Here is a 19493-nt window from a genome sequence, read left to right on the forward strand (position 1 = left end):
ACTGGTTCTTTATAGCAAAACACCTGTTCCTCTGATCACTTCTTTTTATGACTCCCTGAGTTAAGCAGAGATTTTAAGTCCATTGCAGAGATGAGCATCAGTTCTGGAGATGGATATTCATGCTCACAAACTGGTGTAGGATCAGGGCCTCTTTCTTGTCTCAGTTCTCTCACACTGTGCAACTTTTGCAGTTTCTGTCCAAGAACTATGTTTCCTCACTGATCTCTTGAACTTAAGACTAAAAGGGGTCATTAGATGTCTACTTGACTTCTTGACTATAGAAGACCTGAAAATTTTACTGCCTACATCTGGCTTGAACTCAGTAAAATGAATATGACTATTATACATTTTCCAGAAAATAAAGATCCATGCCTAATCTGAAGTTGGCAAGAAACAAACTCTTTCTTCCCTTAATAGCTTCTTTCAGTGGTCAATCCCCACCTTCCTTAAAAATCTCCTCTTGTTCCTACCTTCTTTTACTTTAAAACCATTGTCTCTTATCCTATCACAGCAGGCTCGGCTAAGGTTATTTTTTATAATCCTACAGTGCCATTATCTGCTTGTTCTCAGCTATAGGTGTGCTTGGATGGGTACAGACACACAGGCAGTACGAGGTTTGTAAGTTGAAATGTGTCTTTCCTTAGGCAAACTACTGTAATCGGAAATGGCTGACAAGCCCCTCTTTGGTCTGAAATAGAAGCAGCAAGCTATAAAATTAAATGTAAGTTGAGAACAATTATCCAGAGCACAGGAGGAGTTCAGAAGTCCTTATGCATGTGGGAAGGGCACTTTTTCATATGGTTTATTTTCTTTTAAATATGGGAAAAATATGGAGCAAAGTAGAGTTATGTTACTGTAGCCCTCCCCAGCAGCCTTGCAATGCCAGAGACAAGGAAAGTCTCTACCTTCGGTGTAAGCCTACAGCGGGCTGCGCAGCTGGGATTTGTCAGCATGTCAAACAAAACGCAACCGCACGCCTTTCAAACTCATTCCACGGGGGCCTTCGTCTCTCAGTGGCACAGCCACATCCAGGCAGGGTGGTTTGCAGGGGGAATAGTTGGCAAGCTTTGTCTAGGGCACACTGCTGAAGAGCCAAGTGCCATGCTGCTACAGGCATCTCTCATGCAGCTCACTGGTATAGGATTACTGTTAATATGCTTATTCTGTCTCTGTTTCTCCTACAGCAGCCTCAGGATCATAACCAAAGCAATAGAGACAACACAGAAAGAGAGGATTTGGGAGGGCTTGAATGGCAGAAGGCTGATGGGTTCAACATGGGAAAAGTCAGACTTTCAGAAGTGCTTTTGAAAATCTTGCTCACCATAGCCAATGCTGCAAATCATGTGCTCTCAAGGAGCTGGCCACATGTGTTTAAGTACACTGCACTTAACTATTTTCAGTCATAAATATGTTTAAGATTGGTGTTACAGTAGCCAGCACCACAGTAAGAAGATTGATCATTATGATCTTATGTATCTTAGGTAAAATATCTTATGTAAAGCACGGTAAAATCAATACCAATAATCAAGTATTCACACCAAGAACCTATAAATAGCGCTTTTGTAGTCTTTATTCTGTAGTAAAAGCAAAAGGTAAATTATCATGCTGATAAAAGTAAGACACTGTTAGCAGCTCTCCTTTCCTGATGAAATCAGAACTGAGAAGCTTTAATTCTCTGAGGTTCTTATTTGTTGTTTTTTCTTATTTTATTTCTCTTTTATTAACCTCGTCCAGCTGTCACAATTTATGACAGGCTTAGAGAAAGTCAAGTGTAACTAAAGGCTCTGCCAGAATTATCTCTGTTGGTCTCACTGTCAGTATGACACTTTTCACTTGATTTTTATCTGACACAACCTGTGGAATAGACAAAGGAAATCTCTAGCACTGAAATTCTCTGACAGGAAGTATCAAACTGCTTTTTTATTTTCAGAAGAGACTAACAGAAACTGTAGACAAACAAAAGAGAAATATTGTCCTATTAATTTATGCTAACAGAATCCAGTTAATTTTCCACTTAGATGGATTTTATTTTGCATGAAGGAGACCAAAGATTTATCTACTGCAAATGGACTTCTGATAGGATCTTAACCTGCTGAGACTGAAGATACTGAGAGGGCATATGATCCAAGGTAGTTTTATTGTTATAGCACAAAACATAGCTGGAAATGGCAAATGATTCCCTGTGAGTTCTTGCTGCACAAAAGTGACTTGACCACACATGTAAAAACTCGGGACAAGAGATAATAGCAAGTAACTCTCTCATATGGGTTTTTTTTCATAGTTTTTCATTGTGTTAACCTAGCTCAGAGAGACAATCTTAATTCCAGTATGGTTTCACAAAAGTTTCGTTAGCAGGCCAAGGAAAGGCTGATCTGCTGTCTCTCATAACCTCTGACAGCCTCCAAATGATAATCTTCAAACTTAGCTTCACTGCCACAGAAGTTGCATGCAAAATTTCCACTTTGTAAACATTTTTCTTCTGCAGATTAATATTAGAAGTGAGGCTGGATTCAAGAGCTGACCTATTTCTCCTTTTCTTGACTATTAGGGAAATTAAAGTCTGAACTTAGAATCTGTTCCCTTGACTGAATCAAAGCCACTGAACAACAACCACATGGAAAGTTCTTGGATATGGATGAAGATTGTGGCTCAGGCTCTTTCCCCAGAAAACTGAGTGCTAAGTAATTGTGCACAAATCTCCTTTTTCTCTTATCCATTCCATCAAAATACACTTTAACAATCAAAACTAATGTTTCATAACTACACATTGATGAAAGGCTTACTCCTATAAACAATATCAGGGAATATCAGGGAATATCATCAACAACATTGTTTTAGTTTACAACAGATGTGTACATTCTAATACCTTTGGATGAGTCCATAACTCTCCTGAAAAATAAGAATATTGTTCTCTAATTTTAGGTTGCACTTCTTATTACCAAGGTTTTTTCTATCTTTGAGAAGATGAAGTCAGTCCTCATAAAGTTGTGTCCTTAAATGTTCCCGACTTTACACTTCAAGGAGATGCAATGACTCCTGTTAGAGCTTTGCAGTGTAAAGCAGCCAAGATACTGCTGTGTCCCAAACCTTACTGCACCTGTGTCAGGAGGCTACCTAGAAATTTCCAGGTGCTAGAGAGCTGATGGTTCCCCCTTCACAGTGTCTTAATCCCTGATGAATGTTTAGCTTCTAAAGTGAGTAAGAAGAATAGCTGACTCCAGCCATGGCTCTAAACCAGATGTGATTATGTCTCACTAAGATGTATGATGTGCAAGGTTTTAGCACAGTGTTTTGAGGGTATTCTTACAGAAGGAGGAAGGTAGAAGCCAGGAACATGTTATAAAAACCACAATAAATAAGTGAACCACTCTTAAGCAGGAGAGGAAAAGAAATGGTCTGGTCCCTTGCAAACACACTCCTTAGTAAACAAGGCAGGATCACTCCTCCCTGAGTAGAAAGGGAGCATGAAAGTGGCTGTTTCAAGTTGTTCCACTGTTAATAACAGAGACAGGAAAGATGTGACCAAAATCCTCCCAAATCCATAAGCTGCATGAAAAAGTGAAGCAGCTAAGGGGGAATCATCACTGTCAAACACAATCCTATCAAAACAGATGGGTAGGGACAAAGCTGATGTTATCTCCTTACACACACGGGCACTTGCACACACACATGTACATGCACACACGCACATGCACACATTCATGCACGCTCTGCCTTCCCCTCCCTCAGGAGGGAAGAAGCCACTCTCCCAGTCGGGATGCTAAACAGTGATCAGTACTCAGGGCTGCCAGCAGCTCCGGGTACAACCTGTGTGTCCCCCTAAGCTGCCATGCTGGTCTTCATCCTTAGGGGGCTGCCAGGCTCCACCTCAGAGCCAGCCTGAGCACTGATTTTTAGGATAACTAAAATTTTTTAATGTAACATTTTTAATATAACTAAATTTGGTCATTTACTTTGGAAAAGAAAATCCTTTGGAATAACATAAACAATGCCAGCACTATATATGAAGTATTGGTAATATGGTGACACTTACCTTAGATAACCAGCCAAAGAAAGGACTGACAGAGCTGTGCTGCTTGGTAGAAGAGTTTTTCTGCTACTCAACAGAGCTGAGTGAATAACTGAATTTTTGTTTGTCTGAACTCCTAATTAAAGCACTGCCGAAAAGGGGAGGAGAGTGAGAAAGGACAATATTTTCCTCCAAATGAAATTGATTTTTAGGAGATTCCTGCGAAATTGAAAAACTGAAAATATTTCCATTACAGTTTAGTTCTTTTGAACAGAAACAGGGCATTTGAAATAAAAGGCAATGTTTTGGCACCATGTATAAACATGCCTTTTTCTTTTTTGTTTAGTTCCGTAGAAATTAAGGGAGCATCTTCCATACTGAAGTATATTAGGAAAAATTATTTTGGTGAAGTTGTCATCCCAAGGGAAAAATATGGGTGCCCTCACTCTGAGCATCTCAGACTCGATTCCTGCCCTTTGCTGAAGGAATGGGAACATCATCGTTTCCCTGATGTGTATAGGCACAGTGTGGTGGAACTCGCCATAACCAAGGGAGACTGCTCCAAAAATCACCACTTTTCCAAACATCGGTACCATGAAGCTGGATACCAATGAACTTGTTCAAATAAGGCAGTTTAGCAAACTCAGATTAATAGCAGCAGAGTGACAAACACCCTTTTCTGGTTTATTGCTAGCAAAAGGAGACCCTGCCCGAGACAGCAGCATGTCCAAAGGTGTTGTGAGATGGTCTCTTCAGGTGGGTACCATCAAGTATGAGCCACTATCTGAGCTGTATTTGTTACACATCTGTTGCAAGTGATACTAACTCCAGTGTGTTTAGTGCATCCTGGAAGGGCCAAGGAGTTGTTTTTGGAGGCAGCTGCTGAGGCAAGCACAGTGTGACTCACCTGGCAGTAGGTTGGTGGATCCACACTCTCCTCTGTCCTTTTTCCAACAGCCTATGCTGTCCAGGCTTCCCCTCTTTTCCATCTCCTCTGCCCCTCTCACAGTGTTAGTGTGACATGAGAAAAGTGTTTTAAAAAGCTGGCACAGAGTGTGAGATTTTATTTTGTTTCTTGTTTCAAGGAATCATGACTATAATACAGCGGGAAAGCAACCTAAATTTTTTTTTATTAGTTCTCACTGGAAGACTTATTAAGAGCACAAGTCAGTAGAATTATTGCTTGTGCTGTGTAGACATCAGTCAACTAGACAGTAGAAATAGCTCATTTTACATTGGCCCCAAATGAAGCGGTGGCTCCATTCTGATTATATGGATGTGAAATATCTTCAGTATGGCACATTTGATTTTTAAATGTAGTGAATGAAAACACAAAGTAAGCTCAATACTAAAATTAATCAAGTTATTTTATTTGGACAGGAGTTAAATTCAGTGTGGAAATACTTCCCATAATACAGTAAAATATAAAAGGAGTTTTATATAGCAACATATCTTTTATGTGCATAAGCATATATGCACAAACATATCCAAAGGATGCATATATGCATATATAGATATAGATATAGATATATAGATATATATAGATATATAGATATATATATACATACATACATACATACACATGACTGCAGAAATATATAAAATATTGAGAAGACAGGGAATTCTTACTGAACCTTAACAAATGCACTTTAATACAAATATAATTGCATCTACACTGGACAGCTTTGAATACAAAATCTACTTTCTAACATGGATCTCTCTTCTTGCCAATTAAAATGAGAAATCTTCTTTTGAAGAGTATCCATTTACACCCCAAGTTGCTAAGTTACAGAACAGAAGGGTACTGTTATGCACATCTTGTTTTCAGAGGCCACACCTCTTATCCAAGGACACCAGCAAATATTGGTTTAGTTTTTACCTTTGAGAGCCAGTCGTTTACTGGAGATCTTGAAATCCTATTCAAGCAGGGGGAATTTTGCTATTAAAAAATAAAAAAAAAAAAAAGAAAAAATATTTTATTCACGATCTATATTGTATACTGGCTATAACCTAATTCTATCATTCCAAAATGCAACAGTAGAAAAACAAAAGTGTCTTTTGCAGTTGTTTTATTTCTTTTTCTACACAGGCTGGCACCCTGGTTCTGTCACACTGGTCCTGCTCTTTTCATTTCCCTAGAGCATTTCTGCAGTGGTTCACACCTAGGGAATGGCTGACCCACTGAACTGTAGCTTTGACTCCTGCTACCTCTTCTGAGGGGAACCAGAAGTGCACTTCTAGCCTATTAGCATCACTATTAGCCAGCCCCACAGAAGAAAAACATGACATACCTGTGGTTTTAAAAGTAAATCTCAGCTACAGTCCTTGCAGAATGATTATGTGAACAGCCCTATAGGTTTTAGTGTCTGCATCACAGAGAGCCACAACAATGTATAGGGTTCTTCCAGATTTCACCCCTAATTTACTGGGAATAATATGCATAGATGAGGATTAGTGGATCTCACTCTGACACAGTAGCACAACTCAATCTAGAAGCTGTAGCAGCATGGTAGTATGTGATTCACTGTAACTTAGCTGCTTGCAATGAAACAGACATTTAATTTGTAGGCTAGAGGAAGCTTATTTGCCAGCTCGAAGGGAGGAATGGTCAGTCCGGCCCTCAAAGATACAATAATAGATTGTGTGTACCAGATCCACAGTCCCTGGGTACCTTGTAACTTCTGCTAGCTCTGTGGTCCACACACAACTGATGGCTGCAGAGTATCTGCAAGGGTGATGGCCACAGCATTGCGTCACAAGGTGCTGCTTTACGTCTGTGTCCCCAGCTGCTAGACAGCAGGAGAAAACTGATAAATGTGGGTGAGATTTCTTCGTGCTCTATTTTCACTTGCTTTACTTGCTATAGAAGCAGTAGGTGATGAAAAGGGCAGGATGAAAAGTGATGTGTATGGTTGTGAAAGAGAGAGAAAAATACAGCTGGGCATCTCTAATGAGGTGCAGTCCAGTTTATTAAAAAAACCTAAAAATTGTTGGGCTGTGCGCCCTAGAGCAACACAGACCCAGATTCTTTGCAAACAGGAACTAATTGCTAAAAGCTCTCCAGAGGATTTTTTTTCATTCCTTTCAGTTAGCATTGGCAAAGATTTAGAAATTTCATCAAGAGGAATGATCTCTTATAAGTCCTTCTTACTTAAATCTTTTTTCCCTCTTTACTGATGTGAGGATTGGCACCAATTTAAGCAACTTCTTTCATCTCTGAACATGGGCTTCCTTAAATTGGTTTAACAATTTAATCCATTTAGCTGAAGTCCAATCCAGTCAAATCCTTTCAAGAATTGCATGGAACAGACCCTCAGTGTTTTACCCAAACCACTGCTCCACTAGCAACTTCAGTCAACGAGCTCAGGTTGCTCCTTTTGCTGCTAACACACCCTGACACCCTCAGCTGACTCTGGGATGACTTAGGGGGTCTTTTAAGTTGGTTTACAGTGAGAGAAAACTCAGTGTCTCAGAGGTTGACTGTGGCTCTACAGGTATGCCGCCTTTACTTATACCTACATGAAAGCTGTTAAAACAGAGGCAATCACAAGTGGCCTCCACAAAATCTCTGTAGCATAGGGTCTGCACAGCACAGCAACACCACCATTCCAAAAAGTCATCTTCCTTCAGAGCTGTCCATAAATATCACCAATATTGCAGGATTTTATTGCGGGTTTTTTCCCAATCAATTGCTCAAATAGTAGAAAAGATGACTGTCACCCTGGTGTTTTGCCTGTGTTATAAGGAAAGAAAGAGAAGGGAATTTATAGGTCTGCTAATGTTTTGCCTGGTTGGGCAGCAGCACTCTGTGAGCTTTGCTGGGTGCTGAGGCACATGGGAAAGCCCATTGTCACTGGCACAGCTTGGGACCAGGCTGACCCTTTGGCTCTTCCCATCTGCCCCTTCCAGCCTGCAGCCTGCAAATTACAGGCTGCTCTCCCACTGCAAAACACACATGCTCCCATCCCCCAAGCTTGTTATGTTATTTTTATGTTCATGAAAACATTAAAGTCAGGGTAAAAGGGACAAATAGTCCAGATTTGAAGATTTTCCATCTAGACCAAAAAAATGCTGCATGGCATGTGTGTTTAGCATTAGCAGGAAAATAAATGTGCTGTTTTCAAATTTTTGCTTCAGGGTCAGCCAACATCAGTCTACCATGTAACAGCTTTGAGGGGGGAAAAAAAAGCTTCACTTAAGGATACATCTGCCAGAGTAAACAGTGCCTCAAACCAGGGAAATCTAAAGCACATGCCTTATTGTCAAGTTTGGTTTAACTTGTTTTACAAATCAAAACAGCAGCTCAGTTTTTAAAACCTATTTTTAAGTCCACTAGTGTTTTATCAAGGAGTATAAAGACCTACATTACTGTTTCAGTCCTCGTATTTTAAATCAAATATGATGTACCAATTTCTTTTCCATGAATTAATGTCTTATCCCATTCTTACGTGCAGTTCTTCCTACCTCTTCATCCTTTCTCATAAATCAGAGGATAAGATTCCCCATTTTAACTGTCCTGATACACCCTGTGCTTTGTGGGCAATCTTTCTGCAGCCACTGGGGCTTCTCGTGAAGTATGTTAGTGCTCCCTGTAGGGTGAGAGCAACTGGTCCTCAATCCATGCTGGAAAAGCACAACATTTGCATGAATTTGTGTGAATAGGAGGAAGTTTGTGCTCATTATTGACTTCTCCTTAGGAAGCAAAGCACATATCAAATGAGAAACCTCCCGCACTTAGGGTATGTGCAGACAATTCTTCTGATTAATGTGGGAGTATTTGCATGCATATCTGAGGGAAGAATTTGGCTCTTCACAGTTAAAATAAAACACTGAAGAGTATTTAAGGAGCAAAACCAAGCCTGGAATGTTTTGAAGGCATTTCCAAGAACCCCTTAGAAAGGAAAAAGTCTTTGCCAAACAGAGACAAACCTCATCAAACCCTATAGCTTCCTTTCAACATTTATTGTTTCTGTTCCCCCACAAACCAAGCCTCAGCAGGTAATTCTGCTTTCTTGCCTGTGGCTGAAGTTCTATGATTATTTTATTCCAGTCTGAGCCATGTTGAAAGAAGGTGGGTGGGGTGGTCCCTTCCCCCTTTTTCATCTACCCAAAGCTACTTGTGCCCTTGCAGATGTGAGTAATTTTTTTGGTTCTGCAGGGAGCTGGACCACGGAATAGATCCAGCTAAAAGTCTGCTTTCCCTCACCCAGCCCTCCACTGTGCCTTGCTCCTCCAGCACTTCTGGATGAGCAGCAATGTGAGCACAAGGAAAAGATGTGGATATGTGACCAGATTAACAGGAAAAAGGAGCTGGCATTTTCCTCACAGCCCCTCTACACAACACTGGCTGAAGCAATCATACAACTTTGGCCTAAATCTAAGGATAGTAGGTTAGTACCAGTCTCGCTCAAGAACTGTTCTAAGACGAGTGGTGTTTAAACACTCTGCAGGTTTTCCTTGAATATAAACAAGGTCCTTATTAAAAAAAATTATATTTAAATATTCTATTTCTATGTCTGAAGTGTCAACAACACACACTGATGCACAATCAATAAGGGGAAACTTAAGTGGAAATATATTCCTATTTATTGGTGTACATGGTGTTGGATCAGTTATGTGCAACATGGCTTAGCATATCTATTGGGAAAGACCAATTTGGTGATATCAAATTAAATTTTCTCTTTTTTTAGTGTAAATTTTTACATTTGTTAATTTTATATGAGTAAAATATACATAGTTATCAGGCAGTCTACTTCACTATGATTGTGGGTTTTGATGTCATGGTGGAGCACTGAGAAAGCATTGGATGTCACCAGAATAAGAATAATTCAGTTTTAAAAAACCTCTAAATATCAATTATTTGCTATAAAATATTATCCAAAGCAAGCAAATATAAAAGATGGCCCATTTTATACGAAAATCTATTAAAACTGAAGCCAGCTCTCTGAATATCCAAAGCATTACTTAACCGACATAAGTTCAAAAGGTAAAGAGAATAAAGCCATGCTTAATGGCCAAATGTTGAAGTTCATTCAAATCTGTGAGCCATTACTAAGTCCAGCAGGGCTGGTTATGTGTGAGTGACTGCTCACCAATACCAATGTGTGTCCAACAGGTCCCATATCTTTCAATAAAACTGCAGCAGATGCAGTCATTCAGGTGTGAAGCTGGAGTGAGATCAAAAATTTGGCTTCAGCCAGTATGTTAGCAGGAGTGGTAACAGAAGTATTGACTGTAGCGTGCAGCTGGGTGCAAGGAACAAATGCAATAAAGGATGCTGGCATTCTGTGAGATGTTCTATTATGTTGGCTGGAAAGGCAATAGCTGTGGCTATTGGAGTTTTTGCTGTGGATCTGACAAGTGGAGGATCTGATTCCTGCCCAACATCAGCCAGACTGTTCTGAGATGGGAGGAAATGTAACTTTTTAAAAAGGTTGGTGTTTGAAGTGTTTTGTCTCTCTTGGGCAGCAAGAACGACTGATTCATCTTCCCAGCATTCTTGTGAAAATTGCTTAAATGACACTTGTTGGGGCCTCCCATGAAGGAGCTCAGGAAGGTACATAACTCTCCAGGAGCACCCAAAAATGAGTAACCTCACCAGGAAAGTTCCAGGATTTAAACAAAGGGGTCTACACAGACATGATTCTACGGGAGGGAAAGGGGAGATGGGGGACACAGTTAAGTAGCAGTTTGGAAGGGGTGAACGCTCAGTAGGAGAGGAGATCACCACCTCCTGGGGCAGCTCTCAGCTCAGTGCTCCCCTGGCTGGCTGATGAGGTCACCAGCAGAGCCTTTTCTTGCCCCTGCTGATGTCCTAGACAAAGCCAGTGTTGGGTGGCCATGGCTGGGATAGGAAACCTCACCCGGCTTCTCGGGTGAGCCTGCATGAAAGATGGGGCCATGCCCTGCCCAAGCAGATCTGAGGTGGCCCAGCCATCACTCCTTATCACCAGGGCTCAGCATTTGGGTGGGTTTGGATGCTCAACCATGTTGAGCTTCTCTTGAGAACTGCCCTGGGTGTGCTTTGGCTCCCTGCAGAGGAGTGGGTGACCCTGAGCACTCACAGACAGTATTCATATTCCAAAATGAAGGTCATCCCTCACCAGTTCCTTTTTCCTTTTTTCTGTGTTTTTCCATTTCTTCTATGTCTTCCAGTTTGGATCTTGTACTTCAGTCCCAAAAGCTGCACTTCCTGCCTGGAGGCACCATCCATCCCATGCATGGGTGAAACAGATGGTGGACACAGATGGTAATTTCACCCCATTATTTAGCAGCTGTAAAAGGAAAAATTACCTCAGCCAATTGCCTGCATACAAATGGCCCCAGCTTACCCACGCAGCTCCTTTTATTTACTAAAGATATTGGCAAAGAGCCGCTTCCCCACCCAGCAAGTCTCCATCCATCTGGAGGTCTGGGCTGTCCTCACACCTAGTGCTGACAGCAAGTGTCTCAGTCTTTCAAGGTTTCAGGCCATTAAGGACTCCAAAGAAATAGAAACTACTTTCAGGGCAGGCTCAGTTTTGTCTGTCCAAGAACAACACAAATGAGGCGTGGATCCGATCAGCTACATACATTCCTGTCATGATGGTGTCATATGTAAACAGCTTGTTCAAATCTACTCATTGACTGCAGTCTTCTGTCATGTTTGTGGAGGAGGCCGTGGAGAACTTGGACAAATGTCTTGCAGCAGTGCCTTGTGGAACAGGATAGCTGAGACACCAGCCCACTTGGATCCCTGTGCAGAAAGCCTTTGTTGTCAAGAGCCAACATCTCTCATTTTGCTTCAGACTCAAATTTAATATGCCGACATTCAGCTCAGAGGAAGCCTTTTAACAGCAGCTGGCCATTTTAATTATAGAAAGAATATAAACAATAAATTTCTAATATTAGATACATTTCTCACAGTCCTTGTTTCTGAAAATAATGTCTTAGGACCATATCCAAGCCCCACTGAATCAGTGGAAAGTGTCCCACTGACCTCATTGTGATTGGATCAGGGCCTTAGTTTCTTAAAATAAAATTTTACAAGGTACAGCCTAATCCTATTTCACATATTTTTAGTTAAATGGCTGAAAGGGTTTTTTTTCTCTCCATTAAGTTCCACAGAAAACCAAGACACAGCCACAATCTTGGCACCAAACATCCTATAAGGAATTTAAATACAAATAAGGCGTGGGGTTGAAATTGTTTTACACTTGGGCTTCAAAATGGTGGGTTCAGGGCACAGGTCCTGGGAGCAGCCGTGAGGGCCCAGGTGGCTGGCAACGGGTGGCTCACCTTCCCCTGTAAAAGCAGCAGTAAGCCAAGAACAAAGCTGCAGGTTGTGCTCCAGAGTGCTTACCAAATTCCACCAATATTTCATTTGCTTAATTTTTCATATGTAGCCAAGCTCTAGGCAGCTGTAAGGAGCTAGAGCTACCAAAACACTGACAAGCTATGCCTGTGGTATGTCCAGCCACACCAAGCCTAGAAAGCAATAAAGCACTCCCAAGAACAACTGATTTTGTGACTTTCCAGCCCATAAAGTTTCAGATAAGCCTTAGATAAGTAAATGGGGGAGGCAGGAGGAAGATATCCAAACACAAGTATCAACCTGCTCCTTTTATTCTATCCCCATCCACTGGTGCAAACTGAAAAGGAAATGTATTGGAAAAAGCAGGGAGGTTGCTAGGAGCAAGCAGAGTCAGTCACATGCAAAGAGGTTACCCTCCTTCATCCAGAGGAAATCCCCACCTTCATCACTGCAGTAGCAGCCAGGCCAGCAGTCAGAGACCCCCTGCACTAATATCTACAGCATGGCAAAAGTTGTCATTTTTAGAAGATTAAAAGCCATAAGGGTTTTTAAAGAAGAGAAAGCAAACCACATGAAAAAGAAAATCATGAAAGTGAAAAAATATAGGTGACACAAATGGAAAGGTAATGTTCCCAATACACCCACTTACTGCCACAATATTTCTGCTTTGCTTTGGTTTGGTTTAGTTTTAACTCTATGATCTCATGTTACCTCTTGTGAAGTTTAAGGACCCTGTTCCTAGCTGTATGAAATCCTGTACCACCCTCCTGGCAACGCTGGTCAGCCCTGCACACTCAAAGGCAGTATAAAAGCTGGGGCAAGAGTGGTACTGTGCCCCAAAGCAGAGCTACCCCAGTCAATGCCATCTTTAGAAGGCCTGGTACAACCCTCCAAAATGCAGATATTTTAATGGTATCTGGATATGGAGTTCAGATAAAACACAAGCAGCCTGGGTTGCAATTAAAGTGCACTCAAACCTGACACATTCAAAGAATATTTTGACACATTGGTGTGCAGATATGAATGCCATCGGTTAGACGAAAGAGAAGGGGCTAGAAAAACACCAGGAAGACAGAATGAATCCATGACAGCACCATCCAATTTCACCATCAGGAATAATGTATTTATTTTATGCCTGAGCCAAGATTTAAATTGCCAACAGCTTTGTCATCATACCCTTTCACCCCTGGCTCACTTTTGCATACAGCATATCACAAGACACAACAATTCATTTTCTCCTGTCTCACTTCCTGTCAAAACCTCCTGCATGTTGCGTTGGGATTTCTTGCCCCATAACTGGGGATTAAATAGGCAAGCGATCCAACAGTGCAGTCCAATGCACACTTTGTTTGATATTTCCAGCTTGTGTTAGCCTGGTCTTGCCTCCACTCCCTTGGCCTTATGAACACATGATCATATTTTAAAATCAATTTTAAGTTTGAAAAATATTTTCCCCTAAGCTGAAGAAGATCTGAATGGCTGCTCCTAAACTGGGGCCTGTTCTAAAAGTAGGCAAGTCTGCCCGGGGAGCCCTCCAAGCATGAGATGCTCATGGGCTTTTTCCTCTGCAATATCTGCATAGACCCACTAGGGCCTAACAGAGGAGGGAAGAGCCCATCCTAGGAGCTTGGCTGCCCAGATCCTCTGAGGCAGCACTGAAGCAGCCCCTGCACCTCATCCTAAGATCTGCCTCTCCTAAGCAATTTAGGAAAGGAGTCATATAAACAGCAGAAGGGCTAAAAAATATGCTTTAAAATAAGATACACAGAGAACAGATTCTGTTGTCATCAAAAAGAATATTAAGGGTGACTCTTGTAAGATGAGGCACTGATGTGAGGGTTGAAGACAGAATAGATTTTTAGATGACCTTGCCTGGCAGCCCTAAGATTAGCTCAGCTGGTGATGGCTTGGTGCAAATAATGCCAAGGTTGTGGGTTTAACCCCCAATATGGGCCATTCACTTAGGCCTTAGACTCAGTGATCCTTGTGGGTCCCTTCCAACTCAGAATATTCTGTGACTTTTCTCTGATACTTCTCCTGAATCAAATTGCCTCTCAAATTAATCCTGACTTTGTGTCAATGAGACATTACTATTTCCAAGCTTATTTGGGTGGTTGGTATTGAACAAACAAATTAATTAAGATGGCAAACAAATTAATTAAGATTTATTCTTGGCACGCATTCAAAGGTTTATTCAATGATCATGAACTTGTGGTTTCAGGAGAACAACTGGTCACTCCAGTTCCACTGTGCTGCCCCAGTTCTTGGATTAGGTGACTTAACCATCCTTAATCTTTTTTTTCCATGAAATATTTTCATTCAGTTGACAAATACATGTTGCTATGCAAAAGAAGCAGGTTTGCAACTCTGCTAGAACTGACCCTCTGAAAGATTTGTGCAACCACAATATACATTTGCAGAGAAGTGCACATTAAGCAAATGAAGATGCTCGGAAATGAAGCCATGGGAAAAGGTTTCTAGATGTCATTGAAATGTCTATAAATAGGTTTTCTCACTGCTTACCCTAGCGGTTTAGCAATCCAGACTGTGGGTAACATTTTATGTCCGTGTAAACTATACCATTTCCATTGGCATCACAGGGGATGTGACACTGAACCCAATGCTAAATTTTGCATTTTTGTGTTTAGAATTTGCAGACAGGAGAACAGACATCTATTTGTAGTTCTACTCTAGCCATTTTTAACAACAATGTGCAGAAAATTTAAGCTATCCATATTCATCAGCAAGAGGAAATGCCTCATAAACTCAAAATGCTACACTAAGGACTCTTTCAGTTTTACTTCTCTAGTTCCTTAAAGAATGCTTTGTTTCCACTGCTGTCTTGTTACCATTCAACCCTGAGAAATACAACCTGCATGCTTTACCAGTCTGACCACCCCCAGGTACGCTTACAGCCAAATATTGCTTCCCCTTCCCTTTTCAAAACAAACATCCTCTCACTGCTCCCTGCTTGCCGCTCAGAAGACCCTACAGAAGAGACCAGGATACTTTGCAGATATTTGACAGCCAGCACAGCAGAGGCATGGTTTTTTCAGAGGAGAACCTACAGAAGCCTGAAATGTGCTTGGCACTAGAGTACCTGGCAGGATGGGGCTCCCACCAGTCCCAAGGGCCACTCTTGGGTGGAGGTTAACCTGGGACCAGAGATCCCAGAGCTCTCTTGAGCACTCTTCAGACCAGCCATAAGGGGAGCAGTGGGCAGCAGGGAAGGACAGCAATTCCAAGGGTACTTTGATGCTGCAGCCAGTAACAGTTTCTGCTGGGAAGGGGTGAGACAGGCAGGACTGACAGCCACCAGGCTGTGGATAGGCAGTCTAGGTCACCATGGTTAGGCTCACAACTAGCTAATGAGCTTCCTGCTCCCCTTAAAAGTATCTTGGTTTTCTGCTGTTTATTTTCCATGACCACACAAGCTTCTAGTTCTGTGAAATAAGGACCTCACACCCTTTTGTCTAGCTCAACAAGCTCAGTCCACTAGTTACGCTCATGAAAACTATTCCCTTGGCTTTTATACTTCTTGAGGTATTTCAGGTTTGCATGTCACAATTGCCATCCATACCAAGACTCCATTTTCAGCCCAAGAACTGAATTGCTCACGTGTCCATTCAATTATCAGTCTTAGAAGTGCTTTGAGGTTTAAAGGCTAATTACAGAAACAGTAAACATTAAACCAAACTGTGGGTGACCTCTCCATGAGATGTGAGCAAAGTCTGCCCGTTGTCAATCCAGGTTCAGCTCCTGAGCTGCCCACCAGCAGCGGGGGTACAAGAGATGCGTTCCTAGAGTCACAAGTTAAAAGGGCACCCAAAAATCAATGTTTAGCCAAAATAGACCACCAGAGTTTATAAAGGCCATACTTTTATTCCAAGGTTGGCATTTCTACTCTTTGAGGTCTTGCAGCTAAAATTTTATCATATGGACTTTCTTCTCTGAAGTCCCATCTTCAACAACATCTAAAAGAGTTGACTCTGAAGATAGGCAAGGGGCAAACCTGCATAACTATTGGAATTTAAAAAACAACAATACATGTTTGGTTTTATGGCTTTTGACACAGTTTTGAGCTCCTGAGACTTCTTGAGCTGCTGAGACTTTGCTCTTGAAAAGACTATCCAAAAATTTTTTGTCTTAAAGTTCATAACTAAAATACATTTTTCTATCAGTGCTGCATAGGGAGTTGGGTGGGTTCTACTTGTTCGGGACACATAAATCATTCACTTTGATTGTATCACTGATGCAAGTGTTAATCTGTTATTTCCTAATTTGCCCCCAGGTTCCCCAGAACCACCTCTCCAAATGACAGGAGGAGCAAGAATGGTGAGCACCTGACACTGTTGGAAACCCTGGAACGTATCAGATCATGCAGGGCACACACCACTTAACAGTGTAAATACAGCCATTACCCAGGGTCACGCAGCTTTGGAGAAGGAACTAAGTGTATGTGATAGCTAGCAGTAAATACTCCCTTGTAAATGATGCCTGTTATATGTAAAACTTGATATATATGGCATTTTTCTCTTCCTTGCAAACAAAGCAGAAGGCTTTTTCCTCATTTAAATAGTTACTGCAATAATACTTAGAGCTGATGATTTCTCTGGTCTACCTCTAAATAGTCACAGAATGGTTGGGGTTGGAAAGGGCCTAAGGACCATCTAGTTCCAAGTTCCCTGCCATGGGGAGGGACAGCTTCCACTACACCAGGTTGTTCAAAGCCCTCCAGCCTGGCCTTGAATGCCTCTGATAATGGGGAACCACCACTTCTTTGGGCAACCTGTTCCAATGATGCACCACCCTCATAGTGAAGAGAACCCAGCAACTAAAAAGGAACTTAAAAATGAGAATTGGTTCAGGGAAATACCTATTAAGTCTTTAACAGACTAGCTGATGTCTACCTTAATCAAACTTAGCAGTGCATTTTCAAAAACTGTCCCCATTGGTATTTATAAAATGCATACCCATAAGGAAAATTTAGTCACAAGTATTCCAAATTTTCAGCAGCATTCATTTGCATCTGCAGTTCAACTAGAGGTTCAAAAAGAAGACATATATTTGGCAAATAAATAGCACATTTTCAGTAAATTTAACCTATAATATTGGAGAAGATCCCTTTGGATAGGGCATTTTGGGTAGGCTTACAAAACTTGGCACCAATTAATGCAATGAAATAATGTCTTCATATCCCACTCAGTTGATGATATCCTTTAAATACAGGTATGATGCTAATGATAATGAGCTTGGGAGACACATTTTGTTGATTTTCCCAGACAATACTGTCTGTATAGGAACAAGATATTTGTTCTGGGCTGTTAAATGAAGGGGAAGTTATTTACTTAGGTTTCTCTGTCACTTATGATGCCGCCCCTCAAAAAAATAAAATTTTCTGGAGCCTAGCTTAAACTTCAGAATTTTGGGGGGATTTGTTTTATAATTTGAGAGGATAAGGTGTGTACACCACTGATTAGCAGAGACTGACCTCTTTGCTGGCACACTCTGATGTGAGGAAGAACTGTCCAGGTTAAACACCAGCAGATGATATATCTACAGGAATGATCCACAAATCTATAAAACCTATAAGACCTGAGTTTCCTTCCTGGGGAAACTGGTGCACAGTGTAATACATTATGTCCTCTGTAGGGACACAGCAGAGTGTTCACACCCGATCTCTGAGCAAGGAAATTTATATATCAGCAGTAGTCCTTCCACTGAAAAATTCACATCATTATAGCCTACAACAAAGTCCTGTGTTCAGCCCCGGCCTCCCACATATGAGAAAGACAGTGACATACTGCAGTAAGGCCAGTGAAGAGCTGGGATGACCCCTGGGATGGCCAGGGCTGGAGACCCTGCAGTGAGAGGAAGCGCAGGGAGCTGGGCTTTTTCAGCCTGGAGATGGCCATGGGACATTTACTGCTGGCTTCAGATGCCTAATGGGACCAGGTGTAGAGAGGACAGAGCTAGGCTATCCCCAGACGAGCTCATCAGTAAGGCAGGGGACAAACAGCACTTGTTATAATACGAAAAAAAATCTAATTAGATAGTTGGAAAATAGTTTTTCCAGGAGGGTGATTAAACACTGAAACAGGGGCCCAGAGAAGGTATGGGATTTCTGATCCTGGTGATACCAAAGCTTGGCTGGATAAAGTTCTGAGCAACACAGTCTAGGTTGGCCTTGCTTTAAGATGGGGATCTGGACCAGGAGATCCCTGGAGGTCCCTTCCAACCTAAATTAATCAGCGATTCAGTGAGAATACATCTAAGTTATATCAGCAGAGCTGTGCCTCCACTATTAATTGTCAGGAATTTTAACCGTTACATGAGAATTTGGAATTAACTGGATATATAATCGTCACAGGAAATTAGATTTTCCCCTTTAAATTAAACTGTCATGGTAGGAAGGAACATAAACAGGAATTGATAGTGCTCTGCAGTATATTGTATAAAAGCAACTGCTATTGTTGTTTTTTCATTTCTGGGTAGAACTTTACCTTCCCAAGAGCAACAAAAAAAAGTATTTTAAAGCAATATAAAAGCAGACAAGTAAGTATTCCTTTTTATTTTCCTTTTGTGTCTCATAGCTCTGCCTTCTTCTATGCATTATTTGGTTTTGGATCACATGGACCTAAGAACTGTTGTCACTGCTCCATTCCCTCAAGCTGCTATATCTTCTTGTTCCCTTTTCTTTCACTGACCTGGTTCTTGCCTCTCCCTTTTCCGCTCTTTTGCAAATGACAGTAGCTGCCTTCAGCTGTACTTGATCTACAGAGAGCAGAAGAGCCAGAGGGTAATCTGAGTTCTTTTGTGTCTGGGGAATTAAACTCATTTTCTATATGAGTTGCTAGAAATAATGGCAGTCACTGTTTGAGACAAGATCACCAGGACCTGTCCAAAAGCAAAGCAATACCCCAGGAGGGGCCTGGGACTTGGACTCAAACTTGGGCTCAGACTTGGAATCAGATCATAATTTGGGAACCAAGAGTCTACTTTCAGCAAAATGGCTGTTTTGGTAGGCAGAGGAGCATTTGTGACAGTCAAATACTTGGGATCCAGTGGAGAGAGTCCTACAAACTATTTGCAAGAAAACCGCTGCCGTTTACTTTCCTTGCACTCCTCAAAGCAAGGTTTGCATGCATTCCTTGTTAATATGCTGAATTGCCACATCACTTCCTTCTCCCA

At 41.5% G+C, this 19493-nt stretch overlaps 1 long non-coding RNA gene across 1 annotated transcript in view; it reads right to left on the bottom strand.

Moving 5' to 3' along the window:
• Nucleotides 1-5358: 5358 nt before the first annotated feature.
• LOC104690558 overlaps nucleotides 5359-19493 on the bottom strand; it is a 57027-nt gene continuing 42892 nt past the window's right edge. Inside the window, exons 4-5 of the long non-coding RNA XR_752010.4 lie at nucleotides 11113-11283; nucleotides 5359-5948 (exon numbers count right to left, since the gene is read on the bottom strand). This is a non-coding gene — a long non-coding RNA (uncharacterized LOC104690558). The remainder of the gene's footprint in view (nucleotides 5949-11112; nucleotides 11284-19493) is intronic.

The sequence above is a fragment of the Corvus cornix genome, chromosome 3 (genome assembly GCF_000738735.6).
Source record: "Corvus cornix cornix isolate S_Up_H32 chromosome 3, ASM73873v5, whole genome shotgun sequence".
Classification (NCBI taxonomy): domain Eukaryota; kingdom Metazoa; phylum Chordata; class Aves; order Passeriformes; family Corvidae; genus Corvus; species Corvus cornix.